The 15095-nt window shown below is 36.3% G+C and overlaps 2 pseudogenes; both read left to right on the top strand.

Annotated features, from left to right (window-relative positions):
* Nucleotides 1-1128: 1128 nt before the first annotated feature.
* On the top strand, nucleotides 1129-1911 carry LOC125779742 (serine/threonine-protein kinase TBK1-like; annotated as a pseudogene).
* A 2580-nt stretch (nucleotides 1912-4491) lies between these two features.
* LOC125779741 (serine/threonine-protein kinase TBK1-like) lies at nucleotides 4492-12379 on the top strand (annotated as a pseudogene).
* The last annotated feature ends 2716 nt before the right edge of the window (nucleotides 12380-15095 follow it).

The raw sequence follows: 15095 nt of genomic DNA, 5'->3' as shown, positions 1-15095 counted from the left end.
GAGTTATTGTTTTTAGAAATAATGTTATATCGAAACAAATTGTTCGATCGGCTCACTATAGCATATAGCTACCATACAAACAGAACGATCGGAATCAAGGGCTTGTATGGAAAACTATCGCATTTGACGTGGTATCTTCACGAAATTTAACATGGATTACTGCTTAAGGTACTAATATAATATCCGAAAAAATAATTTAGATCGGATTACTATAGCATATAGCTTCCATACAAACTTGCCACATAGTTACTAAAAGAAATACACTTGTGAAGGGTATATTAGCTTCGGTGCAGTCGAAGTTAACGTTTTTTCTTGTTTTTCATCTCTTCAAAATGGATCTCTAAAAGCCAATGCCCAACACGTTGGAGCTCCCATTATTTTATGCTCAAGTCGATTATTGACAATTGGGGAGAGATGATTACAATTTTAAGGCAGAATGAACAAAGCCTACGAATGTTAAATATCAACATAACTGTTGTTCAAAAACTGGAAATGTGTGAGAATTTTGAAATTGTTTTTAAAAATCTGCAGTTTTGCAGTGCATCTTCAGTGTGCTATGTGTTGCCAGCAATTTTATCAATTAAAAATCTATATCAGCCGGCAACCGCTGAAATACCGGTAATTTTAACGTTAAAAGAAAATATAATAGGGGTATTCAGACCAGCCTTGTTAATTCGTTAGTCGTTATCCGGTACATGTATTTTGTTTTTGTAAAATTAGCAGACTATCGTTCTACCGAGTAACGAACTATCAATCTGGCAAGCTTGATAATTGTTTCGTTACTCGGTAATATCACATCAGTGGTTTGTTTGTTGTTCGTTCCTTTATACATTTTTAAACGGGATAATAAATTTAGTGCTCACTTCGTGAATAAGGAAAAATTTTGAAAAGGTGAGTATATCTTCAAGAAATAGTTGCTTTTTATTTCCTTAAATACTTAATTTCAGTGGAACCTCAAAAGAAAATACGCAGGAGGGCAAGGCCTAAAAAAAAATGGAGTGAGGAGGAAAATCATTTGCATACATATTTACTAGAAAATGTCATTTGATATTTATATATATTTGATACTGATATTTGTTTACATTCCATATACAGTTGTCAGTTGGTTTTTTATATTAATATTAAAAAATGGAAAAACAAAAATTTCTATTGGCGCTGGAACTTTTATGTGCTGGAATGAAACATCTACGTGACAATAATTTAGTACATCGCGATTTAAAACCGGGGAATATAATAAAATTTATTTCGGAAATGGTCAAACCGTATAAAAACTAACTGATTTTCGATGCTGCCCGGGAATGATAATCAAGCGTTTGTTTCACTTTATGGAACAGAGGAGTATTTACATCCCGATATGTACAATATGAACGTGCTGCTACGTAAACAAATAAATCGTTTATTTACTGCAAAAGTGGACTTATGGTCCATTGGTGTCACTCCTTACCATGTAGCAACTGGAAATTTACCATTCCGTCCTTTTGGTGGCCGTAAAAACCGCAAAAAACCATGCATCAAATAACCACAAAAAAGGCGTCCGGCGTAATTTCGGGTGCACAACTATCCGAAAATGGACCAATAAAATGGTCGACTACGCTGCCATCATATTCCAATTTGTCAGAAGGTCTAAAAACATTGGTGACACAGCTCTTGGCTGGTTTGTTAGAAAAAAATCGAGAGAAAGCCTGGTCGTTTGATCGTTTCATCCAAGGAGTAACATTAATTTTGCGTAAATTCGTTTTGCATGTCTTCTTCACAAATCGCACCACTTCTGTGGAAGTTTACCTCGAACCAGACGAACAAATTGATAATTTTCGTGAACGCGTATATCTACAAACCGAAGTACCAATAGTAAAGCAGATATTATTATTCAATAACGAGCATTTGGAAAGTGACGTCCTCTTCCATATGTAAGTGCCGACACCGCTATTCAAAAAACTTTCGGATGTTTCAATTACACTGGGGAACAATGTGAAACAAAATTTTTGTTGCTTTCGATTTTACAGCTGTTTTAGAGTTATTTAGGCATGTTAAATTCAAATCCGAAGTCAGTTTTCTTCTATCACGTCAAGTTTTTTTGCTACAGCTTATAGTAATTAGACCACTCCCTGCAGTGTGCTGCTTAGGTCATAAAACGGGGTACACTCTTCTATAGACGGAAGTTTAATTTTTTTTATTTGGAATAAGTGAATATCGCTGTAGGAGAATAGGAGCAGGTTCATGCTTGTGACGACAATCGTCTAGACCAGTGTTTCCCAAAGTGGGCGATAACGCCCCCTTGTGGGCGCTGCAGGTGTCAAGGGGGGCGGTAAGAGACCCAGAAAGAAAAGGGGGGCGTTTTGAAGAGGCCTGGGGGGTTATTTGTAATTTTATTTAGCTAGGAGGACTCTTAGACAACGACTACATGCGCTCTCGACTCTCAACAACAACTTGTGAACATCAACTAATATGAATTAAAAGATTGCTCAAACTCGGTTCTATATTTCTCTCCGCGTAGTTCATATATCTGTCCTATTTTATTAAATTTAGAAAAAATGAAAATCATGTCAATCGGTCGCTCCGCTTCATAACGGGGCATCTCGACAAGATAGAATTTATAGAACACTAACTGTCAAACGTATTGCTATTGCCATTGCAATATCTGTATGTGGGCGTTTGCTATCATAATACAATATAATGATTTGCGCAAAGGTGTAGGGTAGGTAGGTTCGAGCTAATTTAGCGCATGCTTTGAGCTCATGAAAAGTTAATTTTATCACTTGCGAAATGACGTCGGGTAGGTAGCTTTACCCTTTCTTACAAATGTATTTCTGGGCAAAATAAAAAAAGATAAACATCCTTTTTTTTTACAAATGCATTTCTGGGAAATAAGATAAATACGAAAAGGAGAAAGATACTTTTTTACAAATGTATTTCTAGGAGAAATAAGAATTCGTCGTTGCTGCTTTCGCAGCCAAATTGCTTCTACACAAAAAGAATCTGGGCAGACGTGAGTTTCACAATTTTCCGAATTTATCAGTATCATGCAGTAACGACGAATTGTTTGCCTACTGCCAACATTTGGAAAACCTCCACATTGACTTCACCGAACGATACCAGGACATTTTGAATTTGGAAATACCAGACTGGGTGTTGGATCCGTTTTCAAATGTCAACACAGCAATGTCACCTCAGCTGGAAGAAGAACTTATAGAATTGGCAGCAAACGAGGAATTAAAAATCAAGTTCAAAAATGGTTACCAAGAATTTTGGCTACAAAAACTGATCTTGCAATTGTACTCTGGATTGTGGTCAATCGTTCAACGATTCTTGATAGCATTCCCATCGTCATATTTATGTGAGCGTGGATTTAAAGCTGTGACAACACTGCTTACTAAAAATAGAAATCGTTTCCTTGTTACCGAACGTGGCGACATGCGACTGTTCTTGATTAAATTGGAACCTGATATTAACAAACTTATTAAACAGCATCAGATTCTTCCTTCACATTAGTTTTTATATATGGATCGATTATTTTAGTTTTATTTTTAATAAAAGATTCTCTGTTTTAATACTATAAAGTTGTGTTTCAATAATCATTCTTATTGGCAGGTGGAGCCCGTAAGAGTTAACTTGAGACCTAAGCGCTGCTGTTAGAATTCTCCGTTAATATACATATACAGGTTACAATAATTAATTTGAAGTTATAGTGGTTTTTAAATAGGTGAAAAAAGGGGGGCGTTAAAAAAATATTTATTCTCAAAGTGGGCGGTAGACAAAATAAGTTTGGGAACCACTGGTCTAGACGGTAGTTGGGACATGTATGAACCTGTCGTTGGTGACCTACGGCGTCATTCTCTTCTTCCCATACGAGCAAGTTCAGTTTCGCGCGAGATTGTGTGGTGAGATGTTGTTTGTGCTCACACGTAACGTCAGTTTTTTAAACAAGGATTTTTTTTAAATTTATTTCTGAGAATAACTTCTCTTTCCTTTAGATCATGTCTCTGGCATTTCATGTCGAAGTTGTATAAACAGTGCTGATTCGTTTTGCTATATTTGTGGCAGTTTTACTATTCCAAGTCAAAGGAGAAACATTAGTCCATTTGTCAGGCAAGCCTATTTAGCGTATTTTAAAATGAAAATCGGTGATCAGGATAAAGCTTGGGCCCCTCACACGGTGTGCAAGCAGTGTGTCGAGAGTTTACGAATGTGGATAAGGGAACACGTGATAAAATGCCATTTGGTATACCAATGAGTTGGCGAGAGCCCAGAGATCATTCAAGTGACTGTTATATCTGTGTGTGGTGAAAACGTTAGGTAATAACAAAAAAAAATAAATGTAAGATAGAGTATCCTAGTTTACTATCGGCTATACGCCCAGTGCCTCATTCAGCTGAAATCCCAGTGCCAGCTTTCGAAGAAAGAAAGAAAGCGTGTGAGATGATGATTCAAGTGACTCCAACGATGAAGACTTTGAAATTGAAGACGACTCTGCTCGAAAGGAATTTGATCAGAATGATTTGGCACGAGATTTGGGACTATCCAAAAAAGCTTCAGAACTGGTGGCATCCAGAATGTATGAGAAGAACTTGCTTGAAAAAGGAGCTACGGTATCCTACTTTCGATCCAGAGAAAGTGAATTGCTGCCATACTTTCGAAATGACTCAGGATTTGTGTATTACTGTAACGTACAAGGTTTGATGAATGTGTTGGGAATTCCAACATATAACGCAACTGAATGGAGACTTTTCATATACAGCTCAAAGCGGAGCTTGAAGTGTGTAGTATTGCACAATGGAAATGTCTTTGGTGCAGTTCCAATCGGCCATTCTGTTCGTTTACAAGAAGCATATGAAGACATAGAGTGATTAATTTGCTGCAATATGACATGCATAAGGGGATCATCTGTGTTGACCTTAAAATGGTCTGCTTCCTTCTTGGTCAGCATATAAAGCTTGGGCTCATGAAACAGTTTGTTAAAACTTTGTCCTTTGAAGGGGACTGTTTCAAGTATTTAATTTTGGCATTTCCTGGACTGTCTTTTGAAAAGATAAAGGCTGGTGTATTTAATGGTCCACAGATTCGGCAACTCGTTAAAGATGAACATTTCATCGAAACAATGACAGAACACCAAAAGTACGCTTGGTTGGCATTCAAAACCATTATCAAAGATTTTCTTGGAAATACTAGAGCAGAGAACTACATTGACATTGTCAACTAACTCTTGGAGATTTTCAAACGGCTAGGTTGCAATATGAGCATCGAATTGCATTTTCTACATAGTCATTTCGCCAATTTCCCCACAAACCTTGGAGCAGTCAGTGATGAGCAGGGAGAGCGTTTCCACCACAAATCATGGAGGCTCGGTATCAGGGAAGATGAGATGAGCACATGATGGCTGACTATTGTTAGAGCATCAAGCGAGATTGTCCACAAACTGAACACTCCAGAAAGAGTTATGAGAAAATTGTTACCGTAATATTGATGTCCAGGTTCTAGAAAACCATGTTATCCCTTCTACAATGACAATTTCACTTTACAAAAAATGTGATTTAATAGCATTTGTTCAAATTAAATTACAATTTGTGAACAGTGTATTCAGTATAATTTTTCATCTTTACTTTGTTTTGTAAGGATATTTTATATGACTATTGGGAGAAAGAGGGTATTCTGTAGCTTAAAAAGTTGATGTGCTAGACAAAAAGCGAGGTTATTTTTGGATTCAGAGGCCAAAAGTGACTCAAAAACAAGTATTAAATCGAAGTCAACAAAAATTGTATTCCCCAGTGTTATATTTCCTTCCTTTGAAAATGATGCCAGTCTTGCTAAGGTGGGTGTTTGCTATTTGGTTCAGAGTATATTTTAGTGAGTATTTTATTTATTATTTTTTAGGCCGCTTGTAGCGTTGGGCATGAATGCAAGAGACGTTACATGTATGGGTATTTTAATAAAGCGTTCTGTAGAACAAGAAGACAGCAGTCGTGGCGGTTCTCCCTAAATTATAATTAATAAATATTAAATCTAATACGATTAGATGTTGTTTCTTTAACTCGGCTATATTTTTTGCCAAGGCATGGTGCTGAGTAGTAAGACTTTCCAATAGTTCTCTTGAAGAATTGTCGTTGAGCAGGATATTTATTTGGCTTCTCAAAGCAATTGCTTTTGCAATTAACATCTTTTTCTCAGAATTCTAAAAAACACGATCTTTAGTAATAATAATAAGCAAATATTAAGGATTTCAAGACTTATCATTCTCGTTGCTCAAATGTAAACAAAGAAATAAATTTATGAGCTGTCAGTGAAAGCACAACATACAAATGTGTTTTCAAAATGTTTTCAATGTCGGTACGAACATAGTATAAAAGGTAAATGAGGCTTTAATGTTAACTTTTTTAGTTTTTTAATCATTCTCCGTTCTTTCAGCAAAACTTTCACAAATGTGTCCGAATTGTGAACGGTTTTCGGTTCCATTTGGGAATAAATCCGAAGCCAATTGTATTGAAGAGACGTACAATCCTGAAGTGTCACAATACTGCAGCGATTTTGCAGACATTAGTGGAAATTTCAGCCGAATCATCACAATCATCGGGTTCACTTGACGACAAAGGAGAACAGACAACAGTAGGAGCAGTGGTAGCAACTCCTACCACTCCGTCGTTCCTTGAAAAAGTGAAAAAAAAAAACTTGTAAAATTAATGAAATATGGGTCCCTAACATTAGTATATGGCACAAAGTTGCATATTTATTATATCCCCCGGCTTTAATTATGTAGCCAAATGATTTAGAAGACATGCAATTATTTTGCAATACTCGCATATTGACAGAAAATCAATCATCATATCCAAATACACCTTTATCGGATTCATCGACAACGCATTTTTCATTTGACTCAGAGGTTCCTTAGATACCAGTATCCAAGTTTCAGCAGGGAACAGAACCAACGACACTTTCTTTTTCCCGCATTTAATAAAACGGAATTCCACACAAACCGCAGAGACGCCTGAGGAAGAATTTGAAAGGTACTGTAATGAAAAAGTTGCAAAGGATGAACATTTTAATTTAATTGACTGGTGGCAAAATAATTAAAAGAAATACCCATTTTTAACAAAAATCGCATTGCAAATTCATTCGATTCATGCCAGCAGCGCAGTTTTAGCGATTAAGATTGAAACCAGAAAAAAAAAACATATTTTAGTTTTAAGTTTTTGTTGAACTCAATGAAAAAGTGATTAAAATTTGAAATTTGTGTTCCCTAATATTTTAAGCATTACCTTTGTTTATTAATTTTAAGCTTTAATTGAATTTTAGTTTTAAGCGTTAAAAATGAAGAATTATAGCAGTAAATTTTTGGTTAAATTTATGCATTGCAACTTGTTTCCGTTAAAACATACAAATATGTACATACAAACTATGCACATACATATTCGCAGGAATTCTCGATCTGATTGGTTCCATCACACTCAATTCAAACGCACACTTGATCGATGTCTGAGTTTTCGTGCGATCGAGCCCAACCGTCTTTTTCTGAACAATCATTTCCATCATCATACCGGAACGAAAAAATCAGTTTGAATCAGTAAGCAATCAAACTAATTGATCGAACTTCTTCGTTTTGAGCACGAAACTCGATCGAACAATTTTGTAGCGAACCGCTGTGCTGAGTTGTGACCGTTTTGAGCGAGGCTGATCAAACCGAATCGATCATACTCAATGCAGGTCTCTGATTAAGTATGTTGAGCTGAGTCGATCTCTCCGCCCGTTTGTCTGTCTGTATATAAACGAACTAGTCCCTCAGTTTTTAAGATATTGTATTGAAATTTTGCAGACGTCATTTTATCTTCAAGAAGCTGCTCATTTGTCGGAACTGCCGATATCGTACCACTATAACATATACCTGCCATACAAACTGAACGATTGGAATCAAGTTCATGTATAAATAACTTTAACATTTGACAATGTATCTTCAATTGGCACAGGTTATTTTGTGAGATAATAATGTAATATACGAAGAAATTGTTCAGACCGGTTAACTATATCATATAGCTGCCATACAAACTGAATGATCGGAATCAAGTGCTTGCTTGGGAAACTTCTTCATTTAACGATATATCTTCACGAAATTTGTTAGTTGCAATTTTTGCTTCGGAAAATTCGAGTGCTTCCTTTAAATTAACATATGGAATATTGTCATTGCCTATTACTTCTTTCACAATATTTATTTCTTCATGTGATAAAATAAAAGAATTTATTATGTTGGCTTTTGATCAATGTATTGCGTATGCACTATTTTCCTTAATTATTTCTAATTTGTATTTTAGCTGTAAAAATGCTTCAATTTCTAAAAATTTTTCATTTTGCATTGTTTTAATTATATTATTTGTAATATTTGTTATTTCGCTAATTTTGCCTGTTGTAAGTTTGTTAATTAATACCTGATTATTGTTATTTTGTAAGACATTATTTATTTTATTTGAAATTATTTCGTAGTCTTCATGGTCTGAACTTCCTGCAATCCATTTCAATGCGCTACCCAGGAAATTTATTGATCTTTTTATTTTTTGCTCTACTTTTAGATTGTTAAGTTGGGCTCTTATCTGTGTTATTATGTGGGATATGAAGGGGTAGTTAGGGTTTTTGCGGATAGTTTCAGTTTTAATAGTCGCTTCTATGTGGTCTAGTGTCTCTGTATATTTTTCTGTGTAAATTTCATGTATTATCCTAAATGTTCCTGTTTGTAGTCTAGCCGTTCCGTTTTCCATTGTTATTAATTTGAGTTTGAGTAGTCGAGGATCTGTACTTCCGCCTAGCATAGCGGTAGTAATATTATTAAAGGTTTCCAGCTTTCCATGAGATGTTTTTATGCGCTCCGGGGTTGTCCTTTCCTCTACCGGTACTGAGGTCCCTCGACGTTTCCAAATTCCACGTTGTGCGTTGTAGCCGCTCGTTAGCACAGTATTTTGCTTTTCCACTTTTCACGTAGCCTTACTTTTGTGGTTTTTGTTCCTTTTTTATTCACAATCACTACCGTTCGCCACTCGCGTAGCCTTACTTTCTGGTTTTCAGGCAATTACTACTTTCGCGCTGGTCCCTGCTCGGGCGCCAGTTAAAAAACGTTAAGTTATTTTTATTAAAAAAAATGTTTTCTGGGAGCTATGCTCCTTTATTGAATTCCACTTAAGAACTAAATATTACAATTAATTATACTTAACTCTAGACCAGTGTTGTCCAACGTGACTGTGTGCACGTTATGCTTGTGTTGGTTATTCTAGCGTCAACTGATCGCAAAAATCTACTTTGCTTGCCTACGAGGTTGAATACAGTAGCACAATCGTGCTTTCACAGCCACTTGTCGCGACATGTTGGTGTGAGGTGTCTGGCACTGTCCGTGCGCTATTGTGCGCATAGGCCGTGGACAACGCTGCTCTAGACCTATGTTTGCCACTGCAACGAGTATGGAGCTGCTGACGCTGCGCTTCCCACAGGTTGCCACTACATGTGTCGCACTCTCAGCGATTTAGTTGTGTCATGTTATATTACTTTGTATCATATGATATTAATGCCTAACTTTTGAATGTGTAGGGTGCTAACTTATATACAAACTAGTCCCTCAGTTTTTATGATATTGTATTGAAATTTTGCAAACGTCATTTTCTCTTTAAGAAGCTGCTCATTTGTCGGAACTACCGATATCGGACCACTATAACATATACCTGCCATACAAACTGAACGATCAGAATCAAGTTCTTGTATAAATAACTTTCATATTTGTCAATGTATTTTCAATTGGCACAGGTTATTTTGTGAGATAATAATATAATATACGAAGAAATTGTTCAGATCGGTTAACTATATCATATAGCTGCCATACAAACTGAATGATCGGAATCAAATGCTTGCTTGGGAAACTTCTTCATTTATCGATATATCTTCACGAAATTTGTTATGAGTTATTGTTTATAGAAATAATGTTATATCGAAAGAAATTGTTCGATCGGCTCACTATAGCATATAGCTACCATACAAACAGAACGATCGGAATCAAGGGCTTGTATGGAAAACTATCGCATTTGACGTGGTATCTTCACGAAATTTAACATGGATTACTGCTTAAGGTACTAATATAATATCCGAAAAAATAATTTAGATCGGATTACTATAGCATATAGCTTCCATACAAGCTTGCCACATAGTTACTAAAAGAAATACACTTGTGAAGGGTATATTAGCTTCGGTGCAGTCGAAGTTAACGTTTTTTCTTGTTTTTCATCTCTTCAAAATGGATCTCTAAAAGCCAATGCCCATTTGGAGCTCCCATTATTTTATGCTCAAGTCGATTATTGACAATTGGAGAGAGATGATTACAATTGTAAGGCAGAATGAACAAAGCCTACGAATGTTAAATATCAACATAACTGTTGTTCAAAAACTGGAAATGTGTGAGAATTTTGAAATTGTTTTTAAAAATCTGCAGTTTTGCAGTGCATCTTCAGTGTGCTATGTGTTGCCAGCAATTTTATCAATTAAAAATCTATATCAGCCGGCAACCGCTGAAATACCGGTAATTTTAACGTTAAAAGAAAATATAATAGGGGTATTCAGACCAGCCTTGTTAATTCGTTAGTCGTTATCCGGTACATGTATTTTGTTTTTGTAAAATTAGCAGACTATCGTTCTACCGAGTAACGAACTATCAATCTGGCAAGCTTGATAATTGTTTCGTTACTCGGTAATATCACATCAGCGGTTTGTTTGTTGTTCGTTCCTTTATACATTTTTAAACGGGATAATAAATTTAGTGCTCACTTCGTGATTAAGGAAACATTTTGAAAAAGTGAGTATATCTTCAAGAAATTGTTGCTTTTTATTTCCTTAAATACTTAATTTCAGTGGAACCTCAAAAGAAAATACGCAGGAGGGCAAGGCCTAAAAAAAAAAATGGAGTGAGGAGGAAAATCATTTGCATACATATTTACTAGAAAATGTCATTTGATATTTATATATGTATATTTGATACTGATATTTGTTTACATTCCATATACAGTTGTCAAATTTCTATTGGTGCTGGAACTTTTATGTGCTGGAATGAAACATCTACGTGACAATAATTTAGTACATCGCGATTTAAAACCGGGGAATATAATAAAATTTATTTCGGAAATGGTCAAACCGTATAAAAACTAACTGATTTTCGATGCTGCCCGGGAATTGGATGATAATCAAGCGTTTGTTTCACTTTATGGAACAGAGGAGTATTTACATCGCGATATGTACAATATGAACGTGCTGTGCTACGTAAACAAATAAATCGTTTATTTACCGCAAAAGTGGACTTGTGGTCCATTGGTGTCACTCCTTACCATGTAGCAACTGGAAATTTACCATTCCGTCCTTTTGGTGGCCGTAAAAACCGCAAAAAACCATGCATAAAATAACCACAAAAAAGGCGTCCGGCGTAATTTCGGGTGCACAACTATCCGAAAATGGACCAATAAAATGGTCGACTACGCTGCCATCATATTCCAATTTGTCAGAAGGTCTAAAAACATTGGTGACACAGCTCTTGGCTGGTTTGTTAGAAAAAAATCGAGAGAAAGCCTGGTCGTTTGATCGTTTCATCCAAGGAGTAACATTAATTTTGCGTAAATTCGTTTTGCATGTCTTCTTCACAAATCGCACCACTTCTGTGGAAGTTTACCTCGAACCAGACGAACAAATTGATAATTTTCGTGAACGCGTATATCTACAAACTGAAGTACCAATAGTAAAGCAGATATTATTATTCAATAACGAGCATTTGGAAAGTGACGTCCTCTTCCATATGTAAGTGCCGACACCGCTATTCAAAAAACTTTCGGATGTTTCAATTACACTGGGGAACAATGTGAAACAAAATTTTTGTTGCTTTCGATTTTACAGCTGTTTTAGAGTTATTTAGGCATGTTAAATTCAAATCCGAAGTCAGTTTTCTTCTATCACGTCAAGTTTTTTTGCTACAGCTTATAGTAATTAGACCACTCCCTGCAGTGTGCTGCTTAGGTCATAAAACGGGGTACACTCTTCTATAGACGGAAGTTTAATTTTTTTTATTTGGAATAAGTGAATATCGCTGTAGGAGAATAGGAGCAGGTTCATGCTTGTGACGACAATCGTCTAGACCAGTGTTTCCCAAAGTGGGCGATAACGCCCCCTTGTGGGCGCTGCAGGTGTCAAGGGGGGCGGTAAGAGACCCAGAAAGAAAAGGGGGGCGTTTTGAAGAGGCCTGGGGGGTTATTTGTAATTTTATTTAGCTAGGAGGACTCTTAGACAACGACTACATGCGCTCTCGACTCTCAACAACAACTTGTGAACATCAACTAATATGAATTAAAAGATTGCTCAAACTCGGTTCTATATTTCTCTCTGCGTAGTTCATATATCTGTCCTATTTTATTAAATTTAGAAAAAATGAAAATCATGTCAATCGGTCGCTCCGCTTCATAACGGGGCATCTCGACAAGATAGAATTTATAGAACACTAACTGTCAAACGTATTGCTATTGCCATTGCAATATATGTGGGCATTTGCTATCATAATACAATATAATGATTTGCGCAAAGGTGTAGGGTAGCTTTGAGCTCATGAAAAGTTAATTTTATCACTTGCGAAATGACGTCGGGTAGGTAGCTTTATCCTTTCTTACAAATGTATTTCTGGGCAAAATAAAAAAAGATAAAGATCTTTTTATTTTACAAATGCATTTCTGGGAAATAAGATAAATACGAAAAGGAGAAAGATACTTTTTTACAAATGTATTTCTAGGAGAAATAAGAATTCGTCGTTGCTGCTTTCGCAGCCAAACTGCTTCTACACAAAAAGAATCTGGGCAGACGTGAGTTTCACAATTTTCCGAATTTATCAGTATCATGCAGTAACGACGAATTGTTTGCCTACTGCCAACATTTGGAAAACCTCCACATTGACTTCACCGAACGATACCAGGACATTTTGAATTTGGAAATACCAGACTGGGTGTTGGATCCGTTTTCAAATGTCAACACAGCAATGTCACCTCAGCTGGAAGAAGAACTTATAGAATTGACAGCAAACGAGGAATTAAAAATCAAGTTCAAAAATGGTTACCAAGAATTTTGGCTACAAAAACTGATCTTGCAATTGTACTCTGAATTGTGGTCAATCGTTCAACGATTCTTGATAGCATTCCCATCGTCATATTTATGTGAACGTGGATTTAAAGCTGTGACAACACTGCTTACTAAAAATAGAAATCGTTTCCTTGTTACCGAACGTGGCGACATGCGACTGTTCTTGAGTAAATTGGAACCTGATATTAACAAACTTATTAAACAGCATCAGATTCTTCCTTCACATTAGTTTTTATATATGGATCGATTATTTTAGTTTTATTTTTAATAAAAGATTCTCTGTTTTAATACTATAAAGTTGTGTTTCAATAATCATTCTTATTGGCAGGTGGAGCCCGTAAGAGTTAACTTGAGACCTAAGCGCTGCTGTTAGAATTCTCCGTTAATATACATATACAGGTTACAATAATTAATTTGAAGTTATAGTGGTTTTTAAATAGGTGAAAAAATGGGGGCGTTAAAAAAATATTTATTCTCAAAGTGGGCGGTAGACAAAATAAGTTTGGGAACCACTGGTCTAGACGGTAGTTGGGACATGTATGAACCTGTCGTTGGTGACCTACGGCGTCATTCTCTTCTTCCCATACGAGCAAGTTCAGTTTCGCGCGAGATTGTGTGGTGAGATGTTGTTTGTGCTCACACGTAACGTCAGTTTTTTAAACAAGGATTTTTTTTAAATTTATTTCTGAGAATAACTTCTCTTTCCTTTAGATCATGTCTCTGGCATTTCACGTCGAAGTTGTATAAACAGTGCTGATTCGTTTTGCTATATTTGTGGCAGTTTTACTATTCCAAGTCAAAGGAGAAACATTAGTCCATTTGTCAGGCAAGCCTATTTAGCGTATTTTAAAATGAAAATCGGTGATCAGGATAAAGCTTGGGCCCCTCACACGGTGTGCAAGCAGTGTGTCGAGAGTTTACGAATGTGGATAAGGGAACACGTGATAAAATGCCATTTGGTATACCAATGAGTTGGCGAGAGCCCAGAGATCATTCAAGTGACTGTTATATCTGTGTGTGGTGAAAACGTTAGGTAATAACAAAAAAAAATAAATGTAAGATAGAGTATCCTAGTTTACTATCGGCTATACGCCCAGTGCCTCATTCAGCTGAAATCCCAGTGCCAGCTTTCGAAGAACTACCCCTATCAGAAATACAAGAAAGCGTGTGAGATGATGATTCAAGTGACTCCAACGATGAAGACTTTGAAATTGAAGACGACTCTGCTCGAAAGGAATTTGATCAGAATGATTTGGCACGAGATTTGGGACTATCCAAAAAAGCTTCAGAACTGGTGGCATCCAGAATGTATGAGAAGAACTTGCTTGAAAAAGGAGCTACGGTATCCTACTTTCGATCCAGAGAAAGTGAATTGCTGCCATACTTTCGAAATGACTCAGGATTTGTGTATTACTGTAACGTACAAGGTTTGATGAATGTGTTGGGAATTCCAACATATAACGCAACTGAATGGAGACTTTTCATATACAGCTCAAAGCGGAGCTTGAAGTGTGTAGTATTGCACAATGGAAATGTCTTTGGTGCAGTTCCAATCGGCCATTCTGTTCGTTTACAAGAAGCATATGAAGACATAGAGTGATTGATTTGCTGCAATATGACATGCATAAGGGGATCATCTGTGTTGACCTTAAAATGGTCTGCTTCCTTCTTGGTCAGCATATAAAGCTTGGGCTCATGAAACAGTTTGTTAAAACTTTGTCCTTTGAAGGGGACTGTTTCAAGTATTTAATTTTGGCATTTCCTGGACTGTCTTTCGAAAAGATAAAGGCTGGTATATTTAATGGTCCACAGATTCGGCAACTCGTTAAAGATGAACATTTCATCGAAACAATGACAGAACACCAAAAGTACGCTTGGTTGGCATTCAAAACCATTATCAAAGATTTTCTTGGAAATACTAGAGCAGAGAACTACATTGACATTGTCAACTAACTCTTGGAGATTTTCAAAAGGCT

This window comes from Bactrocera dorsalis, chromosome 6 (genome assembly GCF_023373825.1).
Source record: "Bactrocera dorsalis isolate Fly_Bdor chromosome 6, ASM2337382v1, whole genome shotgun sequence".
Taxonomy (NCBI): domain Eukaryota; kingdom Metazoa; phylum Arthropoda; class Insecta; order Diptera; family Tephritidae; genus Bactrocera; species Bactrocera dorsalis.
Note: the sequence above shows the minus strand (reverse complement) of the source record. Positions and strands in the feature narration are given on the sequence as shown.